Here is a 27,191-nt window from a genome sequence, read left to right as displayed (position 1 = left end):
CATGCACTTCATCAAGTTTGCATAGTTTCTACTGAAAAACGCACTAATAGCCTTTTCTAGTTCACTCGTATGTAACTGTCTTCTTTTCTCTTGCTACTCTTAAAATTCTCTCTTTAACACTACTCTTTGTCATTTTAATTACTATGTGTCTTATGTACTTCCTTGTGTTTATTTTGTTGGGGAATCTCTGTAACTCCTGGGTTTTGATATGTGTTTTTTTCCCAAGACTTGGGAAGTCTTCAGCTACTATTTCTTCACATAAATTTTCTGTCCTCTTTTTTCTCTTCTTCTGGGATCCTTGTAATGTGAATGTTATTATGCTTGATTAATTTGCTGAGTCCTCTAAGCCTATCCTCATTTTGCATATTTTTTTCCTCTCATCTGCTTAGCTTACTTTCCATTACTCTGTCCTTCAGTTCACTAATTCATTATTCTGCTTTCTCTAGCCTGCTATTTATTCCATCTAGTGCATTTTTAATTTCATTTATCATCTTTTTCTCTGCATTAAGGGTCTCACTGATGTCCTCCACTCTTTTCTCAAGTCCAGTGAGTCTTTTTATGGTCATTACTTTAAATTATCTATCAGGCATAATAGCTATCTCCATTTCACTTAGGTCTCTTACTATAGTTTTGTCATGTTCTTTCATTGGGGCCTTATTCCTCTTCTCATTCCGTCTATGCCTGTTTCTTTGTGTTAGGAAGTTCATCTGTCTCCTGCTCTTGAAAGTAGTTAGAATTTTTTTCTCTTTGCCAGTTGTGGGTATTAGTGGACCAATTTTAACAAGTGCATTCTGGTTTTCTGTGGGAAGGGTAATAATGCCCGGGCTGCTGCCACCATTGGAACTGAGGCCCCACAAATTGTGCAGGTTGGGAAACGTGCTGTTGGCAAGTTTTGCACAGGTCTTCTAGGGGAAGGGACCAGCAGTGCCAGCACTGAGGTAAGCATAATGGAAAAAGGCAGATCTGCCAAAGCCCATTTCAGTAAGATATGGTGTAAGCAAGTTAGGTAGTGAATATTGGCACCTTGCTCAATACTGCAGGTTGCCACAGTTTTATGCTATGGTATAAGGAAGGGAAATGACACCTGCCAACTCCTTTGCTCCTGATGAAGTCCCTCAGCAAATCCTACACTTTCTGGACTTATTCTGTGACCAGTAAAATAACTCTGCTTCCTATATGCCTTGTAAATTTTTCAAACTTCTATGCTATATATCTGTAGCTGTTTATTATGCTTTCTCTTTAACAGTGGGGACTCAGCTTCCTATTGACCTCAAGGCTCTCTCAGAACCAAGCCCACTGATTTTTTAAAGTATATATTTTAAGTGCCTCTGTTTGCAAGAACTCACAAAATCTGGATTTTCTATTTTCAAAGCCAAATGCTATGGGGGGATTTGTCATCTCTGAGGGTTTCCCAGTATGATAGTTTGTTTCTCTCCCCTTTACATCCCCACAGTGTCCCTCCCTCTCTCCAGTGTATAGCCCCAAACAGTTTAGCTCCCTCACTGTGTCTCATCCATTCCCATCCTCTTCAATGTGGCCTATTCTCTATCTTTAGTTGTGGAGTTTTTTCTCCCAGTTTTTGGGTCATTCTTTAGGTTATTTACACTGATATGAATGTTATCTAGTTGTGTCCATGAGATAAGGTGAACTTAGGATCCTCCTGTTCTGCCAGCTTCTTCATCCTTATTCCTACAATCATGGAATTCTACATAGTATCTCTTATGACTAAAATATTCATTCCACACCAACAAAAAATTATGACATAGGCTGATGTTCATGAAATTCTCCAGATTGACCAAGTTTCTCATCACCTGAAGTGGCTGGCCTGATAGAGGGTGGAATGGACTTTTGATGACTCAGTTATAGAGCCATCTAGATGACAACATCCAGTAGGGTAAAACATGTCTTCTGTTATGTGATATAGGCTCTAAGTCGGCATCCAGTATGTTGCAGTCTTTCTCCCACAGCCTGGATTCACAGGTTGAGGAATCAAGAAATGAAAATGTGAGTGAATCTTCTCATTGTTCCCCTAGCACAATTCTTGCTTCCCATTCCGATGAACTAGGCTCTCCTGGTTTGATATCTTACTTCAAATGGATGAATGTTTCCACCCTAGGATGCAACAATGGCTCCACTGAACATGCAGTTGAGATTGCCTCCTGGTCACCTTGGGTTACCCATGCCACTGATTCAATAGGAAAAGAAGGGAGTTACATTACTGGTTGGTGTGGTAGATCCTCACTATCAAGAGGAAATTTCATTGCTACACAAAATGGGAGTTTGTAATGCAGGAGTTTCCCTAACTCTAACCCTCATAGTACCCCTATGTCCTATGACTAAAGTCAATGGAAAACCATAGCAATCCACACATACAGGAGGGCTAAAGGACCAGAAAAACCAGGAGTGAAGAATTGGTTCACTCCAACAACCAAGGAACCTTGACTACCTTGCTATAAGGGGCTTGCTGAGGGCAATGGAAATATGAGGACTGGAAGAAGATAGTTGAAAATATTTTGCAGTTGCAAAACCTAGGACTATGATAGTTATAAGTACTTCTTTCTTATTTTAATACCTATATATCCATGTTTATACTAAACTATTTCCTTCTACCCTCCTTTACCCTTATTCTTTCTTATGTACAAAAGATCTGTTAATTATGGTTAATTTTTATTTTAGTGGAACAAATTACAGGAGGTTAAAGGGAGAAGAGAAGAAGAATGAGCATCACCCTAGGTGGGTAAAGGAATCTTGTATCATCTTTTATGAAGAAGGTCAGCATGTTCTCAGTGTACATGGGATAGATGCATTGTGATAGGCAGAAACATTGCTTTGCTCTTTTCCTTAGTAGTGTATATGGGTGCCAGGCTGACAAGGGCTGGACTGTAAAAGCTCCATTATGGGTCCATTTGGTTAAGTAAAGCTACATTTCCCAGAATCCTTTATTTTGCATGCTTTCAGTTAGGGTTGGCCACTGCAAAATTCTGTCTAAGATCTGGAAAGCAAAAACAAAACAATAGCCATGTTTCACTCTTGGAAAGGTGATCTAGATCAGGAGCTCTGTTGTGGTTCACCCACTGTTTTGTTCATCTGCTGATTCCCATTGATGATGGCTGTAGCCAGGCTCATAGCTTCATCTACCAGTCATAACTATCTAGGTTCTCTAATTTCTGGGCCAGGTTTTACAGCAAGAGTTCTATTTCTCTTGCATGTCATTCATGGAAGAAAATTTTTAGACTTGAAAAGACATAAAGTCTGACCTGGAGTTCAGTGAAAGAAAAGATACAAGTTCCATCTTATTTGCAAATTCAGTTTCTCCTACATTTCCCAGTTCATTTTCATTCTTTCTTCCTGGCCATGTGCCCTGTGAGTTGAGAATTAGCATCAGATTCAAAACAACAACAACTACAACAACAACCAGCTGAACCAAGATTGTTTCACCAGTTTTTAAAGTAGTACAAAGTCAAATTTCTATTATGATTCCCTTCTACCAGAGAGTCAAGGATGCTGTAAGAAGACAAGGGCATTCTGAAGAGGCAAAGTGAAATTTGTTCTATCCAATTAGAGGTCTGTTGCCTATATTTTGATGTTTGCCTTAAGTCCTCCCTTCTTTCTTGAGAAAAGCTTACCCACTGTGCCCCCTTCTGATTCTTTCAACTACACAGTTTGTAGTCGAAATATTACACGTAAAGATACTTTAGTTATGGATCTACAGCACATTTACTCTTTTCTCCAAGCCATATTTTATGCCCATAGTTTCCTGGGACTATGGAACTTCTTTCTCAGTCCCTGAAAATGTTTTCAGTCAATGGTGGAAGGGGCATGCTGGTGACAGCTTGGTCTGGTCCTTTCAGATTCCCCCAATTAAGGCCTTTGACTTTCTCTGTGGCTAGTTAATTAAACTTCAAGTGTCATGTTTCTCCCCAAGCTGAATAGAAAATAAGCAATCCTGTCTTAAATACAAATTAGACATTGGGAAATCTTGATTAGATACTTGATTCTGCCACTAATTTTCGTGACCCTTGGCAAGTTAGTTAGGAGCCTCTGCCGTTGATTTTTCCTTTTTTCTGGTTAGTTACTTTACTACATTACCTTCTAAATTTAAATCATTGTTTTTTGATATTGCCATGCTTGTTTCTTAAAGTGAGACCAGAGATAAAATTAAATATATTGAAAATTCATTGGGGTGATAAAAAGGGATTTCTCACTGTTATTTTCTAAAATGTGATGTTTCTTAATTCATTTGTTATTTTTTTCTAAAATATTTTTCAGAGTTATATAATATCTTGCTTTACCTTTTCTTTAAAGCTATTTATTCATTTGTGTATTTTAGAAAGAGTGGGGGAAGGAGCAGAGGGAGAGGGACAAGCAGACTCTGTGCTGAGTGTGGAGCCCAACACAGGGCCCTATCTCACAACCATGAGATCATAACCTGAGCCAAAACCAAGAGTTGGTCACTCAATTGACTGATCCACCCAAGCACCCCATTTTGCTTTTCTGAATAAATATGAAAAAGTGCTTGATTTATTCATCATTTTAAGGATTTTTTTGCACTTGATTTCTTTGTTAGTGTGTCTGAATGCAACAGAAAGTCTTACTCAGATTATCCTAACAAGGTGCTTATTTAATGTCTTTCATGGTTGCCTGTAATTAAGTGTCCTCTTTTCTGTATTAATATTGCAGAAGTTTGATGTGAAACAGCAGCATTTATTAAACACCTTCCTGCTCCTTTTAAAAATATTTCTTTAACTTTATATGCTCTTTATTAAGCAGCTTTAATAATGTTAGTATGTCCAGAATTTTTTCTATCTCTCTTCTTGGAGATTTTTACCACTAAGGAGTTATACAATTTTTTAATGATTCCATCCCTAATGACATGAGCTGTCCCTAGGGAAATTGGGGGGTAGGAATTATAGTTCTTGTGCTGCAGAGGACAGTCATATTGGAATTCTATAGTTTGTTGAAAATAGTGGAATTAAATGGATGGGACTTGCATGGGCTTAAAAAATAACTCAAACCTCTAGGTCTCCAAGATGGACTTTTGAGACTAAAACAAAAAGGCCTTGATCACTCACTGGACCCAGGCATGTCAATCCTCACTTCCCAACGAATGAACTTAGAGCTTTCAATGACAGAAGGAGCCCTTTGCTGACCCTTCCAAGCTCTGCCTCTTTTCACCTACTCACTGATTTTTCCCACCTTCTCCAATGCCATCTAAGGTGCAGTCTCGTTTGGCCCTACCTCCAGAAGCCCCCCTGCCCTTTCTGTGGTAGGGACTCCACACCTTTAGAGATTTTTGCACCCTCTGCATCCATTTTCTTTATTGCCCCCACTGCCTCCAGGCAGGCCCCTCTGTCAATAGCTTCCCCTAGGAAGCAATCACCTTGGTAGTTGCCATCTTCACCATAGTCATCACAGCAACCAGATCAACACTTGGGCCCAAACACAGACTGAAGCATCCCTACTGCCATGTCTGCCACAGAGGAATGAAACCCACCACAAGGTGGCCAAGACAGAGATAATGGTGGGGTAGACCATGACCCCAAACTACTCAAGTTATTTGGTTCCTGCAGAAGGGTCAGATGGAATTTGGGAAGTTATGGAAGCTTGGCTTCCCAGGTAGTTGCAAGAACACTTCAGGAAGAAAAGTTTGGGTAGGAGGTCTCCCAGCCCATAGTTGAGGACAGGGATGTCCAGTCAGCAGAGAGGAGGGTCAAGAGGAGGGCAATGAGGAAATGGTAGAGGAGGAAGAGGAAGAGAACTATGACCATGAGGAGAATGAAGTAGAGGATAAAGGATAATACACCACAAAGAGGTACAAGAGGAGGGTGCCAAAGTCATCCTTATAGGGACCCATGAGTTCCCAGTAGCATGGTTTTGGTCCCTGTTTCATGATGTCATCTGTTCTGTTCTACAACTTATACATTATAATGACCACCTCTTGGTTCAGCCCCATGTAAGTCACATGTTGGTAAATCATGGTACCTGGGAACCAGCGGCTCCAGGAAATGGACTCAAACGTCCTGAGGGCAAGGACCTAGAAGAGGGAGTATAGAACTGGGAGGGTGAGTATGTGGCAGAAGGAAATGACACCCAAGTGTCCAAGGAAACTGCCTAGGGGCTACATGCTAGAAGGCAGAGAACCAGAGGTTGCCAAGGTGCAGGAGAGCAAGTCCCCGTTTCAGAGGTATTCTTTGAGGTGGGGGCCTGTGCAGCCAGAAGGACTGAAGCTAACAAGTGGAAGCAGTGCCCTCAGGCCCTTGCAGCCATGGTTGGGACACCCAGCTCAAAGGCAGGCAGTGGTTAGCATTTACCTTTAGTGGTGAAGCAGCGGGTCAAAACTCTCAAAAACATTCAGGCCCAATAAGCACAAGTAGAAGCTCAATTCTACCAAGATCTTCATGATCTAAAGAAAAAGTATGCGGCCTTCTACCAACCTTTGTTTGATAAGAGATCTGAGATCGTCAATGCAATCCATGAGCCCACAGAAGGTGAATGTCAGTGGCAAGTAGGTGTCCATGAAGGTGCATGGGGGAAAATGGAAAGAGAGCCTGTGGGTAAAGGGCCAACAAATGGCATACCTCACTTTTGGTTGATGGCTTTTTAAAATGTGAAGATCCTTGGGAGGATGATCCCCCCCCCCCAAAAAAAGATGAACTTGTACTAGAGCACTTGAAAGATGTAAAAATTAAATTTTCAGGGTTCAAGGAACCAAAGAGCTTCATCATAGAATTTATCTTCAAGTCCAACGAATACTTTTTCAATGAAGTCCTGACTAAAACATACCAAATGCAATCAGACCCAGATGACTCTCATCCGTTCTTCTCCAAAGGGCCAGAAACTATCAGTAGCACAGCGTGTGGGATCTACTGGAAAGAGGGGAGAAATGTCACTGTGAAAACAAGCAAGCTGCAGAAATGTGAGGGCCACAGAAACATTGTATCCACCACTAAGAAGATGCCCAGTTATTCTTTCTTCACCTACTTCTTCCTCCTGACTCTCTTGAGGGCAGAGTAGTCAATGTCTCCATCAATTATAAATTGGGTTATTTTTTTCCATAAAGTTCTGGTCCCAAAGTCCGTATTATTCTTTAATAATGAAGCCAGTGAATATAAGTGTGGAAGCTCTGATGATGAGGCCCAAGAAGCTGGAGGTGAGGAAAAGAAAGCAGAAGTGAAGAACCTGAAGAACAGCCTGAAAAGGACCTGGACCCAGGAGAGAGCAGTTCCTGAGAACCCAGGTATCTGTGTATAGCTTTGTGTATCACCCATCCATTCCTGACATGCATTATTAAATTAGTAATAGATGAAAGTGAGAAGGAGAAAAGAAAGAATAAAAACGGAAATGAGAAGGACCTGAAAAGGACCCAGATCCAGTAGAGTACAGCCTGGGAGAATCCATGTTGAATATCACTCAGCCATTCCTATCATACACATGTTATATTCTTACATTTTCTCCTTAAATCTAATTATTAAAAAATGTTCTAAATTTATTTTTATAAACCACTTTCATTGTTAAAAATTCACACATATACTAGATCATATAGAATGCAGGACATACTGAAATGTATTTCTTTCACAGGCATACTACTCTTGGAGCTGAAATTATAAGATTTCTATAGGTGGGAAATTTCAGACCTGGTAGTTGATATTATATTTGTTTAGAATGCAGTTACTAGAACAAGTGGCTAAAGTGACTGAAACATACACTAGATGGGCCTTCATTATTGGTGGCCACTTAAATGTAGTCTCTTGTACTAACTAGGAGACAATGCCTTGGAGAATGTGGTTACCTACAAAATTGTAAAAAAAAAAAAAAAAAAAAAAAAAGAATTTCAAGGGATGCCTGGGTGAGGGTCCAGTCAGTTGAGCATCCAACTCTTGATTTCAACTCAGGTCATGATCTCAGGGTTTTGAGATCAACCCCTGCATAAGGTTCCATGCTCAACAGGGAGTCTGCTTGGGATTCTTTGCCTCTCCTCCTCCGTCTACTCCTCTCCCCACTTGCTTTCTCTCTCTCTGTCTCTCTCTCTTTCTCTCTGTCTCCCTCTCTCAAATAAATAAATAAATATTAAAAGATGAATCTCAAGTAGGACCACATTTAAAGATTAATTCCTTGGGAGAAGATATTTGCAAATGACAGTACAGACAAAGGGCTGATATTAATTTTGTTAAGTAAAAGTTAAAATTAATGTTTGTGTTGACCTCCCCAAGTCAATCAAAGCCATACCACGGTTCAGTCTCTCTAACTGGAATAACTCAAATTTGTGTAACAGCCATGTTTATTTATTTATTCTGATGGTGAGGTTGTGAGAGCTTCTGCAAAGCTACTTACTTGTTTGTTTGCTAGCTTCACTGTAGAATGATCAAACATTATTTAACTCCACACATCATTATTAACTCCACACATCATTATCCATTTGCAGGGTATAGCTTTTAGCACTTCCTGAGGAATGCAATTCCCCAAATATGACAGGCTCAGTTTCTCTACTTACGGTCAAAACAACATAGGTTACTTTGTTAGAGTTAGTTTCACTTCTCCAGAAGCTTAATTTTTTTCCTCCACTTTCATCATACATGTTTGTCCAATGATTATTTATACCATTCTGCCTTAGCATTGCCTCAGTATTGGTTTGTTTTCTCTGAACCTGTGTAGCTCATCTTCATTAAGTTTTTTCCTCCTTATTAGAGTTCGGGTGACTGTTATAACTGGGCAATTTTCATTCATTATATGAATCTCTGTTTAATAAAAAATTTACTCACGTATATTACATAGTTTCTACTTTTTAACCTGAATCTTCTTCATCTCCAGGTTTTAACTTTTTTTTCATATTTTTTCACCCATTTATTCATTTATAGCTTTGAAAGAAGATTTATTCTGTATACCATGATCTGATATTAGGAATTCCTAAGGACCCAATCTTCAGATACTTTAATGTGTAGGTTTGCTCAGGGATTTAGACTGAGGACCCAAGGCCCATTGGCAAGCTACTCAGACCTGAGGCCTTTAAGGAACGTCATCAGGCATATCTAAGACATGCATCCATTCTCTCATCTTTGAGTCTTGGAGTCATTCATGGCAACTGGGTGTTGGGATTGGATTTTGGGCTTTGTGAGCTTTAAGAACTGTTTCATCCTAGGTATCTGTTATGGTCATCCTTAAAAGGGATTGAAACCCAGGTCTGTGTGTCTGTTGGAAAGGACAAAACTATTAATGTTCCTTTGTGTCCTCCATAACACGCTGTTTGAAAAGCTTTTGTCCTTCAATTTTTTTTTGAGAATTGTTACTACCTTTAATATTTTATTTACTAATTCATTTATTGGATTAGGAAGGCTATAAATAGCTGATGTTTAGATTAAGGGTCTACCCATGAGGATGAATTTGTATTTTCTAGTTTGCATAGAAACCTAGCAATAACTTTATCAGAACTTTATAATGACATTCTGTTTTCTACGACACCTGGTTATGCAAATATATCCAGAAACAGAAATATTCTAATTGTGTAATATATACTTCTTATTCTGTGATTTAAGATGACATGACGCCTGTGATGGGAGGGTCTGGTGATATTTGAGTTCCAGAAATAGAGTTTCCCAAACATATTTTAATAACCTAAATCTCTTCCCCCGCTTCTCACCCCATCTCTGGTGATTCCTAAATCTCTCCCCACCCCACCCGTCTCACCGTATCTCTGCTGATTCCTGTTGCTACTTCTTTTTTGCTATCTCAATGTCTCTTTTTATTCCCTTTCATGATTCCAAATTTTTTTAAAAGATTTTATTTATTTATTTGAGAGATAGAGAAAGCACAGAAGTGAAGGACAGCACAAGCTGGGTGAGGGGCAGATGGAAAAGCAGACTCCCTGCTTAGCAGAGAGCTGAATGTTGGGCTCAATCCGGGAACTCCGGGATCATGACCTGAGCAGACGCTTAACTGATTGAGCCACCCAGGCACTCCTAATTCCAACTTTTTAAGACAATATATCATTAAAGCCTATTTAAATAACTGTTTTGTGTTATTTTTTTTCTTTGCATTTGATTTTCAAGAACTTCACCATAATGTATTTAAGTGTGATGTTCTTTGTATTTGCTTTGGAGTTTGTAGCATTTCTTTAATCTTTGGATGCTTTTCAATGTTACAGAAATTCTCTATTTTCATTTTATTTCCTATATTTCTTTCATTCATTCTATATTCCCTCTCATTCTGAGACAGTAATTACATCTTCCTTTAGCCCTTTGCATCAAGGTTGTTATGTCTAAGACAAAGGACCTTAATTTAGGCTGGTGATTCAAAAGCTGGGACTCAATCTTTGCGAGGGCTGATCAATTTCCAGTTAATTTTTTTAAAAGATTTATTTATTTATTTATTTGACAGAGAGAGAGATCACAAGCAGGCAGAGAGGCAGGCAGAGAGAGAGGAGGAAGCAGGCTCCCTGCTGAGCAGAGAGCCCGATGCGGTGCTCAATCCCAGGACCCTGAGATCATGACCTGAGCCGAAGCAACGGCTTAACCCACTCAGCCACCTAGGCGCCCCTCCAGTTAATTTTGATTCTTAGTAATATTCTAGTTCTTCACAATGCTTTACTGAAATTTTGGGGCATTGATAGTGCTTTTTCTCTGTACCAGATGCAAAAATCCAGTTTTTATTTCTCAAGCCTCATGATGCTGCTGTGAACTCTGCTCAGCTCTTAAATCTCTCAGATGCTGCTTTCAAAATCACCAAATATCTTATGGGGAAGCACTTTGCCAAATTCAGGTCTCACCACTTCATGTACTTTTAGGATTCTTTTTTCCTGCAGATTTGGCTGCTTCACTAGTTTTCTAATATCTTAAAACAGTAGTTTTTATCCTTTTTTCTTCTTTCTCATATGTTTTTCTCAAGAAGTTATGTTGTCATTTCCAAAATCAGAGATCTAAGTGGGCAAATTTTATTATTTGCATTATTTTTATTGAAGTAGGATTAACATACAGCGTTATATTAGTTTCATGGCATGATATAATGATTTGACAATTTTATACATTAATCCATGCTCATCATGATAATCGTACTCTTAATCTCCTTAACCTACCACACCCATTCCTCCACCCACCACCCCTCTGGCAACTACCGATTTGTTCTCTGTATTTAAGAGTCTCCTGTTTTATTTGTCTCTTTTTTCTTTATTTATTTTGTTTCTTAAATTCCACATATGGCTAAAATCATATGGTATTTGTCTTCTCTGTATGACTTTTTTCACCTAGCATTTTATTCTCTATGTCCATCCATGTCATTGCAAATGGCAAGACTTCATTATTTTTAATGGCTTAGTAATATTCAAATCTTTTTTATCCATTCATCTATCTATGGATGGACACTTGGGTTGCTTCCATGTATTGGCTTCTGTAAAGAATGCTGCAATAAACCTAGGGGTGCATATATCTTTTCAAATTAGTGTTTTAATTTCTTTGGGTAAATACCTAGTAGTGGGATTATTGGATCATATGGTAATTCTATTTTTAATTTTTTGAGGAAGTCCCATACTGGTTTCCATAATGTTCCCTAGATAGGATAACATTAAATGTCTATAGAGACTGCTGATTTTCCTTTCAAGGTGCTTTATGGAGTTCCTTACTTAGGTTATGCAAGTTATGTGTGTACTCATTTCTACACATCTTAATCAAGGTGTAATATGAAGCTTTAAAAATATTTACCTTAATATGTGCTATATAGTATACCATTGATATTTTAACATATATGTTTTCCAATTACTAGTAATGTTAAGCAAATTGTCACATGCTGTTTGGGCACTTGCTTCTCTCATTAACTTTTTCTTGGAAGTTATAATATGTTTGATTATTCTCTGAAATTGTTCCAGTTCATGATCACTTGGTCTGCAGACAATATTTCCTTCATAGTTCCAATCTTTGTGTACATATAATTTATTTTTGCTGTATTTAAAATATTTTTGCTACAGGGGCACCTGGGTGGCTCAGTGGGTTAAACCTCTGCCTTCGACTCAGGTCATGATCCCAGGGTCCTGAGATCGAGCCCCACATTGGGCTCTCTGCTCAGCAGGGAGCCTACCTCCCCTTCTCTCTCTGCCTGCCTCTCTGTCTACTTGTGATTTCTGTCAAATACATTTAAAAAAATCTTTAAAATGTTTTTGCTACATTTCCAGATATATAGTGTTAAATGAATGCATTTGGTTGTTGATGATTGATTTAAAAGTTGTGTTCAAAAATGGTAAACTGGATGATAAAAAGTTTTTGGTATTTAAGGGTATCTTTTGTGAAGGTCTTGCCAAATTTTTTCAATATTCTAATATATATGTGTAAAAAACTGTGAATTCTCTTTCTTCTTGATACAAAGTTCTACACATCTATAAAATTATGCTTGTTATTTTTGTTTTCTACCCATCTGTATTCTTACATAAGTTTGTTTGTTATATCTCTTATTTTCTAAGCAAATTATGTTATAATCTCTCAGGATGATGATGTCAGCTTTTGTAGCTTTATCACCCATTGTTTTAAATATTTAAATCTTTAATTATAAGTTCATAAAGCATTATATATTGCCTTCTTGTGGTTTATTACTTAAGACATTTGACAAACTATCACAAAATTTCTATGGGAAAGTAAAGGTACATCAAGAACCAAGAACTATTTACATATACATATATAATTTAGATATATATATAAATTTCTCTAAAATATATATTTTATCTATAAATTTTCATTAAAATTTTTAAATAAAATAATAAACAAATAATAAAAATAAATTTTATAAATAAATTAATTATTTTTATAAAAATATATTTTATAAAATATATATATTTCAGAAAGAGAAAATACATGTGCATGTGAGGGGGAGGGGCAGATGGAGAAGAGAGAGAATCTTAAGCAGGCTCTATGTACAGCACACAGCCTGATGTGGAGGTCAGTCTCAAAACTGTGAGATCATGACCTGAGCCAAAATCAAGAGCCAGATACTTAACTGACTGAGCCACCCAGGCACCCAAGAATGATATTTTTAAAGAGAGTCTTTAAAGAGCTTAGTTTTTATTATAATAAAAAGATTTGCTGAATCTTATTTTTAGATAATATTTCTGTGAAGGATTTTTGCTTTTCCAAAGGTTGGTATTAAAGTAAGAGCAGGAAGTTTCTGACGTTGGGGTAAAGGAGAAAAAATAAGGAACTGCTACATTGGAGTCATGGTTGTATTTGGGAATGGGATTAAAGTAAATGTTATTATTTTGAAGCAATTCATCATCAGGATTTTCCCTTGTACATATACTTTTAAATTTACAGAGGTAGAAGTGATAATTTAAAATATTTTCTAACTTAGGAATTCCAAAAATCTTTTCGCTGGAGAAATGTAGGCTACTTTTGCAATAGGCATATCTTTTTTAATTAAAAAACAATGATTGGGGGCGCCTGGGTGACTCAGTGGGTGAATCCTCTGCCTTTGGCTCAGGTCATGGTCTCAGGGTCCTGGGATCGAGCCCCGCATTGGGATCTCTGCTCAGTGGGGAGCCTGCTTCCCACCCCCCTGCCTGCTTCTCTGCCTACTTGTGATCTCTCTGTCAAATAAATAAATAAAATCTTAAAAAAAAACTAATGATGGCAGAGTTAAAAAGCATTACAGAAATGACTTTTGTGGGGAGGTAGATAACATAAAATTCAAGGAGATTGAAGCAGTAGTCAAAAATCTCCCAACAAACAAAAGCCTAGAGCCAGATGGCTTCCCAGGGGAATTCTACCAAACATTTGAAGAATTAATACCTATTCTCCGAAAACTGTTCCAAAAAAATAGAAATGGAAGGAAAACTTCCAAACTCATTTTATGACCCAGCATTACCTTGATCCCAAAACCAGACAAAGATCCCATAAAAAGGGAGAATTACAGACCAATATCCCTGATGAACATGGATGCAAAAATTCTCAGCAAAATACTAGCCAATAGGATCCAACAGTACATTAAAAGGATTATTCACCATGACCAAGTGGGATTTATTCCTGGGCTGCAAGTTTGGTTCAACATCAGCAAATCAATCAATGTGATACAGTACATTAATAAAAGAAAGAACAAGAACCATATGATACTCTCAATAGATGCTGAACAGCATTTGACAAAGTAGAGCATTCTTTCTTGATCAAAACTCTTCACAGTGTAGGGATAGTAGGTGCATACCACAATATCATAAAAGCCATCTATGAAAAACCCACAGCGAATATCATTCTCAATGGGGAAAAAGTGAGAGGTTTTCCCCTTAAGGTCAGGAAAATGGCAAGGCTGTCGACTATCACCACTGCTATTCAACATAGTAGTAGAAGTCTTAGGCTCAGCAACTGGACAACAAAAAGAAATTAAAGGCATCCGAATTGGCAAAGAAGTCAAACTCTCACTCTTTGCAAATGATATGATACTTTATGTGGAAAAACAGAAAAACTTCACTCTAAAACTGCTAGAACTTCACTCTAAAACTGCTAGAATTTATACAGGAATTCAGTAAAATGTCAGGTTATAAAATCAGTGCACAGAAATCAGTTACATTTCTATACACTAACAACAAGACAGAAGAAAGAGATATTAAGGAGTCAATCCCATTTACAATTGCACCTAAACCCATAAGATACCTAGGAATAAATCTAGCCAAAGAGGCAAAGAATCTGTACTCAGAAAACTATAAAGTACTCATGAAAGAAACTGAGGAAGATGCAAAGAAATGGAAAAATGTTTCATGCTCATGGATTGAAAGAACAAATATTGTGAAAATATCTATGCTACCAAGAGCAATGTACACACCTAATGAAATCCCTATCAAAATACTATCAACTTTTTTCAAAGAAATGGAATAAATAATCCTAAAATTTATATGGAACCAGAAAAGACCCCAAATAGCCAGAAGAATGTTGAAAAAGAAAACCAAAGTTGGCGGCATCACAATTCCAGACTTCAAGCTCAATTACAAAGCTGTCATCATCAGGACAGTATGGTACCGGCACAAAACAGTTACATAGATCAATGGAATAGAATAGAAATCCCAGAAATGGACCCTCAACTCTATGGTCAACTGATCTTTGACAAAGTAGGAAAGAATGGCCAATGGAAAAAAGACAGTCTCTTCAACAAAAGATGTTGGGAAAATTGGACAGCCACATGTAGAAAAATGAAACTGGACCATTTCCTTGCACCATATCCAAAGATAAACTCAAAATGGATGAAAGACCTCAATTTGAGACAGGAATCCAACAAAATCCTTGAGGAGAGCACAGGCAGCAACATCTTCGCCCTCAGCTGCAGCAACTCCTTCTTAGGAACATCGCCAAAGGCAAGGGAAGCAAGGGCAAAAATGAGCTATTGGAACATCATCAAGACCAAAAGTTTTTGAATAGCAAAGGAAACAGTCAACAAAACCAAAAGACAACTTACAGAATGGGAGAAGATATTTGCAAATGATGTATCAGATAAAGAGCTAGTATCCAAAATCTATAAAGAACTTATCAAACCCAACACCCAAAGAACAAAGAATCCAATCAAGAAATGGACAAAAGACGTGAACAGACATTTCTGCAAAGAAGACATCCAAATGGCCAACAGACACATGAAAAAGTGCTCAACACCACTCAGTCTCAGGGAAATACAAATCAAAACCACAGTGGGATACCACCTCACATCAGTCAGAATGGCTAAAATTAACCAGTCAGGAAATGACATGTGTTGGTGAGAATGCAGAGAAAGGGGAACCCTCCTACACTGTTGGTGGGAATGCAAGGTGGTGCAGCCACTCTGGAAAACAGTATGGAGGTTCCTCAAAAAGTTGAAAATAGAGCTACCCTATGACTCAGCAATTGCTCTACTGGGTATTTACCCTAAACATACAAATGTAGTGATCCAAAAAGGCACATGCACTCCAATATTTATAGCAGCAATGTCCACAATAGCCAAACTATGGAAAAAGCCTAGATATCCATCAACAGATGAATGGATAAAGAAGATGTGATATATATATATATATAAAACGGAATACTATGCAGCCATCAAAAAAATTCAATCTTGCCATTGCAATGACATGCATGGAACTATAGGGTATTAGGCTAAGCAAAATAAGCCAATCAGAGAAAGAAAATATCATATGATCTCACTGATGTGAGGAATTTGAGAGGCAGGGCAGGGGATCATGGGGGAAGAGAGGGAAAAATGAAACAAGATGAAACCAGAGAAAGACAAAGACAAACCATAAGAGACTCTTAATCTCAGGAAACACACTGAGGAGGGGAGTGGGGTGAGAGGAATGGGGTGCTGGAGGAGAGTGAGGTTGGAGGAATGGGGTGGTTGGGTGATGGACATTAGGGAAGGTATGTGCCATGGTGAGTGCTATGAATTGTGTATGACTGATTAATCACAGACTTGTACCCCTAAAACAAATAATACATTATATGTTAATTTAAAAAAATCAATTGATTTTTAATGTATGCATTTAATTCTGGACTCTTAATTTTATTTCATTGATCTATGTATCTATCTTTATGCTAGTACAACACATCTTTATTACTGTAGCTGTCACCTTTGTGAGGTGGGGATCCTGGTGATCGGAGTCGAAGTGATGGGACTACCGACTGATGATCAGTAGATGTCTTTATTTCTTACAATCACTTCTTTTATACCTTCCACAAGATCTGAGTACAAACAGAATATAGATTTATGTGCAGGGCATGGGCTACGTGTGAGATGTGATTTACGCAGGCAATCAAGTGAGACAAGTGAACAACAACGATTATCTCTTAGCTTTAAATGACAGTATCTCTTAGCTTTAAATGACAAGAGCAAGTTAAGGACTCTCCACACTTATCAGATCTATCTAAAGGAGGACATGAAAACACTCCAGGGATCTTCCCATGTTTATTCCAGACATCGACCCAGAAAGACTCTTGCCCTCCATCTCCTGGAGTTTTCTCACAGGATTCTACACGACCCCAGTCACATTGGTGAGGATCTGGGTTGTGTTCCAACAGTGGCTTTGTAGTAAGTTTTGAAGTTGGGAAGCTGAGTTTCCCAACTTTGTCCCTTTCAAGATTTATTTGGCTAGGCAGGGTCTCTTGAAATTCCTCTTGAACATTAAGATCAGCTTGTGTATTTCTGAAAAATAAAAAAAAGACAGTTGGAAATTTTATAAGGATTGCATTGACTCTGTGCATCAATTTGAGAAGTAATGTCATCTTAGCAATATCAAATTTTCTAATCTGTGGACTCAGAATATATTTCTATTTATTTAGGTCTTCTTTAATTTGTTTCAGCAATATTTTATATTTTCAGTGTACAAGTCTCACATCCCTTGATAATATTTATTCCTAAATGCTTATTTTTCTGCTAATTTAAGTGGAATTTTTTCCTTAATTTCTTTTTTTTTTTTTGGATTGTTATTGCTAGTATACAAAAAATACAGCTAATACTTGAGTATTCATCTTGTATCCTGCAGTTTTGCTGAATTTGTTTATTAGCTCTACTAAGGGTTTTTGTGAATTTTTAAGGAGTTTTTATACCATATCAGCTGTAAATAGAGATAGTTTTAATTCTTTTCCAACTTGAATGTCATTATTCTTTTTTTTCTTTTCTAGCTGTTCTGGTCAGAGCTTCCAGGAAAATGTTGGATAAAGTGGTGAAAGTGGGTATCTTTGTCTTGTTCCTAATCATAAGAACCATTTTGTGATGTTAGCTGTGAATTTTTCCACATTAAGAAAGATCCCTTTTATTCCTCATTTGTTGAATGTTTTTATCATGAAGGGCGATAGATTTTGTCAAACACTTTTCCTGCACCAATTACAGTGATCATTGGGATTTCTCTTCATTCTATTACTGAAGGTCATCCTATTGTTGATTTTTATGTGATGAACTACCCTTGCATTCCTGGGATAAATCCCAGGATTTGATCATGGTTTATAATCCATTTAGCGTGCAGCTGGATTCAGCTTACTAATATTTTGTTGAGAATTTTTGCATCCATATTCATAAGACATATTGGCCTATAGTTTCCTTTTTTCCTTTTTTTGTAATGTTCTCATCTGACTTTGTTATCAAATTTAGCCTCACAGAATAAATTAGGAACTATCCTTCTGTTCAAGTTTGTGGAAGAATTTGTAAAGAATTCATGTTATTTTTTCTTAAAATGTTTGGTAGAACTCCCCCATTGAATCCATCTATTACTGGGATTTTCTTCTTCCTTGGAGATAGTTGACTAATATTTAATCTCTTAACTTGTTACAGACCTTGTAAGATTTTCCACTTCTTGAATAAGTTGTGTTAGTCTGTGTGATTCTAAAAATTTTTCCATTCCATTTAAGTTATATAATTAACTAGTATATGATTGTTCATAACCTCTTATATCCTTCTTATTTTCTGTAGTTTAGTAGTAATGTCCTGAATTTCACTTTTGATTTCATTAAGTTGAATGTTTTCTTTTTTCTCCTAGTCAGTCTAGCTAAAGATTTCTTAATTTTGTTGATTTTATTAAAGAACACAGTTTTGATTTTATTTTTCTCTGTATTGTTTTTCTATTCTTCATTTCAATTATACCCAGTATAAACTTTATTATTTCTGTCCTTCTACTATTTTGAGAGTATGATTTGTTCTTATTTTTCTGTTCCCTTAAGGCATAAGGTTGGGTAAGTATTGAAAATCTATAAAGAACTTATAAAACCCAACACCCCAAAAATGAATAATCTAATCAAAGATTGGCAGAAGACATGATTAAACATTTTTTCAAAGATATCCAGATGGCCAACAGACAAATGAAAAGGTGCTCAACATCACTCATCATCAGGGAAATGCAAGTCAAAACTACAATGAGATATCACCTCACACCTGTCAGAATAGTTAAAATAAGCAATATAAGAAATAATAGGTGTTGGCGAGGATGTAGAGAAAGGGAGAAACTTCTGCACTGTTGGTGCAGTGGCAAACTGGTGCAGCCACTGTGGAAAACAGTATGGAGTTCCCTCAAAAAGTTAAAATTGAACTATCCTACAATCCAGCAACTGCAATACTATGGGTTTACCCAAAGAACACAAAAATACTAATTCAAAGGGATACATACATCCCAATTTTTTTAAAGATTTTATTTATTTGACAGACAGAAATCACAAGTAGGCAGAGAGGCAGGCAGAGAGAGAGGAGGAAGCAGGCTCCCTGCTGAGCAGAGAGCCCGATGTGGGGCTCGATCCCAGGACCCTGGGATCATGACCTGAGCCGAAAGCAGAGGCTTTAACCCACTGAGCCACCCAGGTGCTCCCATACACCCCAATTTTTATTGCAGCATTATCTACAATAGCCAAATTGTGGAGGAATCCCAAGTGTCCACTGACTGAGGAATGGATTAAAAAGATGTGGTAAAATGGAATCTTATTCAGCACCCCCCCCAAAAGAATGAACTCTTGCCATTTGCAATGACATGGATGGAGCTAGAGAGTATTATGCTAAATGAAGTAAGTCGGTCAGAAAAAGACTAATACCGTATGATTTCACTCATATATGGAATTTAAGAAACAAAACAAACAAGCATAGGGGGAAAAAGAGAGAGGCAAACTAAGAAACAGACTCTTAGCTATAGAAAACAAGCTGATGGTTACCAAAAAGGAGGTGGGTGAGGGCACGGATTAAATATGTGATGGGGATTAATGAATGCACCTGTTGTGATAAGCCCTGGGTGCTGTATGTAAATGTTGAATCACTATATTGTACACCTGAAACTAATGTTACACTGTATGTTAAAAAACTAGAACTTAAATAAAACCTTAAGGAAAAAACAATTTAGGTTATTTAATCAATTTTTTTAAGTTAAACAGCTATAATTTCCTATAATTTGGCTATTAACCATCACTTTTGCTGCATCATATAAGTATTGGTACATTGAATTTTCATTTTCATTAATCTCAAAATATTTTCTAATATATCTTGATATTTCTTCTTGATTCATTGGTTAAGTGTTTATTCTATAATTTCCACAGATTTAAAAATTTTCTACTTCGCCTATTGTTAGTGACTTTTAAAAATATTTTACTTGTTTATTTGAGAGAGAGAGGGAGAGGGAGGAACAAGCAGACTCTGCACTGAGCATGGAGCCCCACATGGGGCTCAATCCCATGACCCTGAGATCATGACCTGAGCTGAAACCAAGATGCAGCTGAAACCAAGATGCAGAGGCTCTGCCCACTGAGCCACCCAGGCACCCCTACTGTTAATAATTTTTAATTTTATTCAGAGAATAAAATTCAGAGAAGATACTTTGCATGATCAGAGAAGATACTTTGTATGATTTCAATCTTTTTAAATTAATTGTTTTTATTATAGACATCCTAGTAGATGTGAAATGGTACATCATGGTCATTCTAATTTGCTTTCCCCTAATGTCTAATGGTGTTCAAATTCTTTTCATATGCTTGTTGGATAGTTGCATATTTTCTTTGAGTAATGTCTTTTCAAGATTTTTCTTGATTTTAAATTAAGTTCTCTTCATTGTTGAGTTGTAAGTATTTGCCTTTAAATGTTTAGGTAAACCCCCCTGGATAGATATTTCTCCCTGATAGAACTCTGAGCTAGACAAAATAAAGGCATACTTTAACCTGGTTGTCCTGGGAACCATAAGACAGATTAAAACAAAAAACTGCAATTCTTTGAAAATATGGCTCATTCTACCCTTTCCAGTATTAGGAATCTATACTGGGAATATGGCCTGTTGTCTTCAATGCTACCACTGATCTGGAAATATAAGATTAGAGCCAGGGTAAGTTAAAATGCCCCATAGCTCTATTACCAAGATACAGGGATTTTTGTCATTGTTGTGGTTCTTGATTAACCATTCATCTGGTTGATGTAAACATTTGATTATTTTCCAAAGTTCCAATAAAGATCATTCTGACACTTCTTACCAATTTGTGTATTGCTTTTGTGGAGAAACAGAAGTTTGGAGTTCCCTAAATTTTCATTTTTATTGACATCACTCTTACTTGGAAATTTTATTTATTGTTGATTCTAATTGGAGTGTGAAATACTGTGTGAAAAGTTTCCAGTTATAATATAATATTTCTCAAGGTTAACCATATTATCTATTTTAGCATTTTGGACAATCTTTTAAATATTCAAATTAGTGATATAAATTTAGGTATTTATATATATATATATATATATATATATATATACACACACATACATATATGTGTATACACACACACACACACACACAATGGCCTTCAAGAGTACAGTATTACCCTTTTACAATGCTGGTGGGATTGCAAACTGGTACAGCCACTGTGGAAAACAGTATGGAGGTTCCTCAAACAGTTAAAAATAAAGCTACCTTATGACCCAGCAATTACAATACTAGGTATCTACCCAAAGGATACAAACATAGTGATCTGAAAGGGCACCTGCACCATAATGTTTATAGCAGCAATGTCTACAACAGCCCATCAACAGGCAAATGCATAAAGAAGATGTGGTGAGAGAGAGATATATATATCTCTCTCTCACCACATCTTCTTTATAAAGAAGTCACTAAAAATAATGAAATCTTAACCATTTGCAATGACATGGATGGAACTAGAGGGTGTTATGCTAAGTGAAATAAGTTAATCATAGAAAGACAATTGTCATATGATTTCACTCACATGTAGAGTTTAAGAAACAAAACAGAGGATCATAGAGGAAAAGGCAGAAAAATAAAATAAGATGAAATCAGACAAGAAGACAAACCATAAAGACTCCTAATTATAGGAAACAAACTGAGGTTTGCTGGATGGTGGTGGGGGGATGGGGTAACTGGGTGATGGGCCTTAAAGAAGGCACTAGATGTAATAAGCACTGGGTGTAACTGATGAATCACTTAACTCTACCTCTGAAACTAATAATACACTGTATGTTAATTAATTGAATATAAATTTTTTAAAGATTTTATTTATTTGATGGGCAAATCACAAGTAGAGAGTCAGGCAGAGAGAGAGGGGGAAGCAGGCTCTCCGCTGAGCAGAGAGCCTGACATGGACACGGGGCTGGATCCCAGGACCCCCGGATCACAACCCGAGCCGAAGGCAGAGGCTTTAATCCACTGAGGCACCCAGGCACCCCTGAATATAATTTTTTTTAAAAAATTTGAAGGGGCACCTGGGTGGCTCAGTCAATTAAGCATCAACCTTTGGCTTAGGTCATGATCTTGGGGTCCTGGGATTGAGCCCTGCACCAGACTTCCTACTCAGTGGGGAGTCTGCTTCTCCCTCTCCCTTTACCCCTCTCCCCTGCTTATGCTTGTGTGCTCTCTATATTTCTCTCTCTCTCTCAAATAAATAAATAAAATCTTTAAAAACATTTTTTAAGAGTACAGAGTTAGTTTAATTGGGACTCCTAGTTCCACCAAAATGGAGTAACTCTTTTATTCCCAGATCCTGTTGGTTACAACTAAAAGTCCTAGACCTAGATAACATAACAAAGAAGCATAGAAAGGCTCTGAAATGTCTAAAAATTATAGGTTGTTTGGAACCTCAGAACTTGAGGAAGACAATGAGGTAAGTTCCCTAAGTGTCTTTTTTGCCTCCCATATTTACATGGGGAAAAAAAAAAAAACACTACAGAAGGACCCAACACAGATGCACCCTAAAAAACACAGATAAATAAGCTTCAAGAAAATCCCATTCCCTCTAAAGAAAGGGCCAGGAAAGAGTGATCACCAACAGAAACTTTTTGTCAATACCTATCTTACTACAACCAAACACCAGTGGAAAAATCTATCTATTCCTCACAGTTTACTAGGGATGGAGAAAGTGTTCCTTCAGCACATTCCTCTACCCCATAGAAGCAAGTGTTGGTGTTAGTGAGACTGAACATCGTGCTACTATTTCAAATCCTGCCAGGAAGAAGCAGATGACACTCTGATTCCCTTGCCAGCTGCTGTTGGACAGAGTGAGGAGCTAATCTTCCATGCGTCTCCTAGAAGAAGCATATGCTGTGCAGATTCTCTTGGCCTGGGTAGTGTCAGCGGGGTTTAGTGGTGAACAAAATTCTCTTGCCTAGGTAGTGTCAGCAGGGTTTAGTGGTGAACCAAGCTTCCAAGTCTCCCTGTGAGCAATAAGATTTAATGAAGTGATGAGAGGCTGGAGCAAAGCACCAGTCTGCCTCAATCGCCCTGCTAAATACCCCAGTGTTCATGGAGGACAATGGAGAGATGAACCTCTATATCTGCATGGCAACAATGAGACTGAAGGAGGTGAAGAGAAACAGAGATGTTAGATAATGTGCTTGTCTTGTGCCCAGTTGTCAGTGGAGCCTCGTGGGATACTGATACTCCAAACCTACCTGGAACCAATGGTACTGAATGGGGCAATCTGAGGTAAAGTTACTCAACTGTTTCCCCCACTCCTGCTGTCAACAGTCTTCTGTGAAAGCTGAATTTCCTCCCCAATTCTGCAGATATTTTTAGTTTTTTTAAATTTAGGTAAAAGTCACTAGTGAAACCATCTGACCCTGGTTTTCAGTTTGTTGGGACATTTTTGATTGCTGATTCAGTCTCCTTACTTGTTATTGGTCTGCATATTTTCTATTTCTTCATGATTGAATCTTGGTAAGTTGTATGTTTCTGGAAATTTATAGACTTTTCTAGGCTATCCAATTTGTTGGCAGAAATATTCATAATAGCTTTTATAATTTTGTGTATTTCCCTGGTATCTGTTGTAATTTTTTCTCTTTTGTTTATGATTTTATTTATTTGAGTCTTCTCTCTCTTTTCTCTTTTTTTCTAGCTAAAAGCTTGTCAATTTTATCTTTTTCAAAGAGCCAATTCTTAGTTTTGTTAATCTTTATTATTTTCCAAGTGTCAATTTCATTTATTTCTACTCTAATCTTTATTATTTCCTTCTCTCTTCTAACTTCGGTTTAGTTTGCCCTTTTTCTAGTACCTTGAGTTGTGTTGTTAAGTTATTTTTTTAGATCTTTCTTTTTTACTAATGTGTGTGTTTATAAACTAAACTTATAATCTAAACTTTTCTGTGAGAACTGCTTTTGCTGTATCCCATAAGTTTTGGTATGTTGTGCCTCCACTTTTGTTTGTCTTGACATGTTTTTTAATTGCCTTTTTCATTTCTTCTTTTATCCATTGTTCAGGAGTGTTGCTCAGTAAATATTCCAGCATTCCTCTTGTTATTAATTTCTAGTTTCATACAATCCTGGTCAGGAAAGACATTTGATATTTCTATCTTCTTGAATTTGTTGAGACTTGCTTTGTGCTTGGGAAGAATGTATATTCTGCTAATGTTGGATGGAATGTTCTGTATCTGTCTTTTCAGTCTATGTGGTCTACACTGTTATTCAAATTCAATGTTTCCTTATTGATTCTCTAGATGATCTATCTATTGTCAAGAGTGGAGTATTGAAGTCTCCAATTATTATTGTATCGCTGTTTATTTCTCCTTTTACTTCTGTTACTATTTGCATTATATATTTAAGTGCCTTAAAGTTGGGTGCATAATTATTTACAATCATTTCATGTTCTTGATTAATTGACCCTTTTATCATTCTGTAATGATTTTCTTTGTATCTTGTGACCATTTTTAGCTTAAATACTATTTTGTTTGATAGAAGTACAGCTGTCTTTACTTTCTTTTGTTTATTTTACTATTTGCTTGGAATAGCTTTTCCCATTTTTTCACTCTCAGACCAAGAATGTCCTAAAGCTAAAGTGAGCATTTTGTAGGTAGCCTATCATTGGATATTTTTAAATACAGTTAGTCATTCTATGTCTTTAGATTGTATAATTTAATCCATTTACTTTTCATGTAATTGATAGACAATGACTTATTATTGCCATTTTGTTAATTTTCTGTTTTGTACATCCTTTGTTTTTGTTCCCTCACTTGCTATGTGTTCTTCTAGTTTGCTGAACATTTTAAAGAGGATTATTTTGAATTATTTGTCAGTTCATAGATCTCCATTTCTTTAGGGTCAATCTATGGAGCTTTATTAGCATCATTTAAACGTGTAATTTTTATCTTATTCTTCACAATTCTTTTATCTTTCATTGGTATCTGCACATTTGAATAAGCAGTCTCTTCTTCCAGACTTTATTGGTTTGCTTGGGAATGAAAGGAGCTTCACAAGTCAGTTTAGCTCAGGGTACTATTTAGGTCAGCTGGTAGCATTCAAGGGTAGACAGAACTTACCATCAGTGTCTTTGTTTGGGTGATATTACTGCCTGTGCTCTTGGGGAGTGGAGGGGTACTCCTGCCTGGGCTCCATGGTTGGGTGTACCTATTGGCTGGGTTCAAGCAGGGTTTCATGTTGAGCTCTCTGGTTGGAAGGGGATGTTGGCTGTGTTCCAAGGTCAGCTGGGTCCACTAGTTAGTCTCTGCAACCACATCTGATTTGGTGGATCTTCTAGCTGTGCTCCCCAAATAAGCAGATGGTGGACTCCACATTCAAGTGGGGCCACAGGCCAGGCTTCACAGTTAGAAGGTCTTCAGACTATGCTTTGAGATCAAGTGGAGGAATGCAGGCCATACCCATAGTTAAATAGAGCAACAAACTGGGCTTTGCAATCAGGTAGGCTGTTGGCTGTGCTTGGCTGTTGTTCAACGTCACTAGCAAAGGTCTCTGGACACAGATGGGTGGGGCTAGAGACTGTGTCCCACATAGGGGCTAGGTTACTTTCTTGGTTGTCTGGTCAGCTTGGGCCACAGGCTGTGCTTTCCTATTGCCCAGACTCACTGGCTGAGGTTTCTGCCTGGGTGAGGTCACAAGGTGTATTCAGTAACAAAGCAAGGCTTTAGGCTTTGCTCTGCCATTGAGTGGGGTTACAAGCTGGGCTTAGTGGTATTATAGGATGGGCTCCAAGGCTTCTCAGGGTCACTTTTCAGTGACCTGGTTATGCAGAACCAGATGCTATCCTCAACAGTTGGGCAGGGCTACTGGCTTGGCTCTCTGCCCTGGTAGGTCATTGGATGGGCTCTGCACTTTCCACATGCCTTTGGCTGCACTTCCTGGAGGGTTAGGAGTTGGAGACTATGCTTAGCAACTGGGCAAAACTATAAATTTGTTCCCTTGCCAGGTTGGCCACAGGATGTGTTCCACAGCTTCTGGACGTCAGTGGCCATGATTCTCAGAGGGTCAGGACTGGTAGTTGCATTTAGTAGTTGAGCTAAGGCAAAATAGTTCCCCTGCCTGGACAGAGACTTACAATGGGCTCCACTAGTATGGCTTGTTGGTTAGGGATCCAAATCAAGAAGAACTACCAACCAAGCTCCTTGGCTAGAGGGAGCTATAGCTTCAATTCTGAAATGGGCAGATCCACTGCCTGAGTTCTCTGCTCAGGAACCACTGTAAGCAGAAACATAGCCAGCCCAACAAGATCTGAATGCTGGTTGCTGTAAGTCCCTGCCCGCTTCTCCATCTCTGTCTAATACCCAGTGATCAAACTCAACAGAGTCCACCATGGGTCCCCATGAGATGAAACCCACCTCCCAGGAAGTGTCCCACAATCCTGGGAAGCTGGATGTCCATCTTGGATTCTCATTTTCTTACTGGAGAACCGTAAGTTCAGTGGGGCCCTGTCAATGTGCCGGCCTCAGATAGAGGAAATGTGGTTAAAGTGAAGCCACTATTCCTTTATTTTTCTGGCAGAATTTTTTTATTTGTTACAAATTCAATTTCTTTAACAGATATAGAGTTATTCAGATATTCTGTTTCATCTTTTTTTAAAAATTTTTATTTCTTTTCAGCATAACAGTATTCATTGTTTTTGCACCACACCCAGTGCTCCATGAAATACGTGCCCTCCCCAATACCCACTACCTGGTTCCCTCAACCTCCCATCCCCCACCCCTTCAAACCCCTCAGATTGTTTTTCTGAGTCCATAGTCTCTCATGGTTCACCTCCCCTTCCAATTTCCCTCAACTCCCTTCTCCTCTTCATCTCCCCTTGTCCTCCATGCTATTTGGTATGCTCCACAAATAAGTGAAACCATATGATAATTGTCTCTCTCTGCTTGACTTATTTCACTCAGCATAAACTCTTCCAGTCCCGTCCATGTTGCTACAAAAGTTGGGTATTCATCCTTTATGGAGGCATAATTCTCCATAGTGTATATGGACCACATCTTCCTTATCCATTCGTACATTGAAGGGCATCTTGGGTCTTTCCACAGTTTGGCGACCGTGGCCATTGCTGCCATAAACATTGG

The sequence above is a fragment of the Enhydra lutris genome, unplaced genomic scaffold (genome assembly GCF_002288905.1).
Source record: "Enhydra lutris kenyoni isolate GAN:26980312 unplaced genomic scaffold, ASM228890v2 scaffoldscaffold83, whole genome shotgun sequence".
Taxonomy (NCBI): domain Eukaryota; kingdom Metazoa; phylum Chordata; class Mammalia; order Carnivora; family Mustelidae; genus Enhydra; species Enhydra lutris.
Note: the sequence above shows the minus strand (reverse complement) of the source record.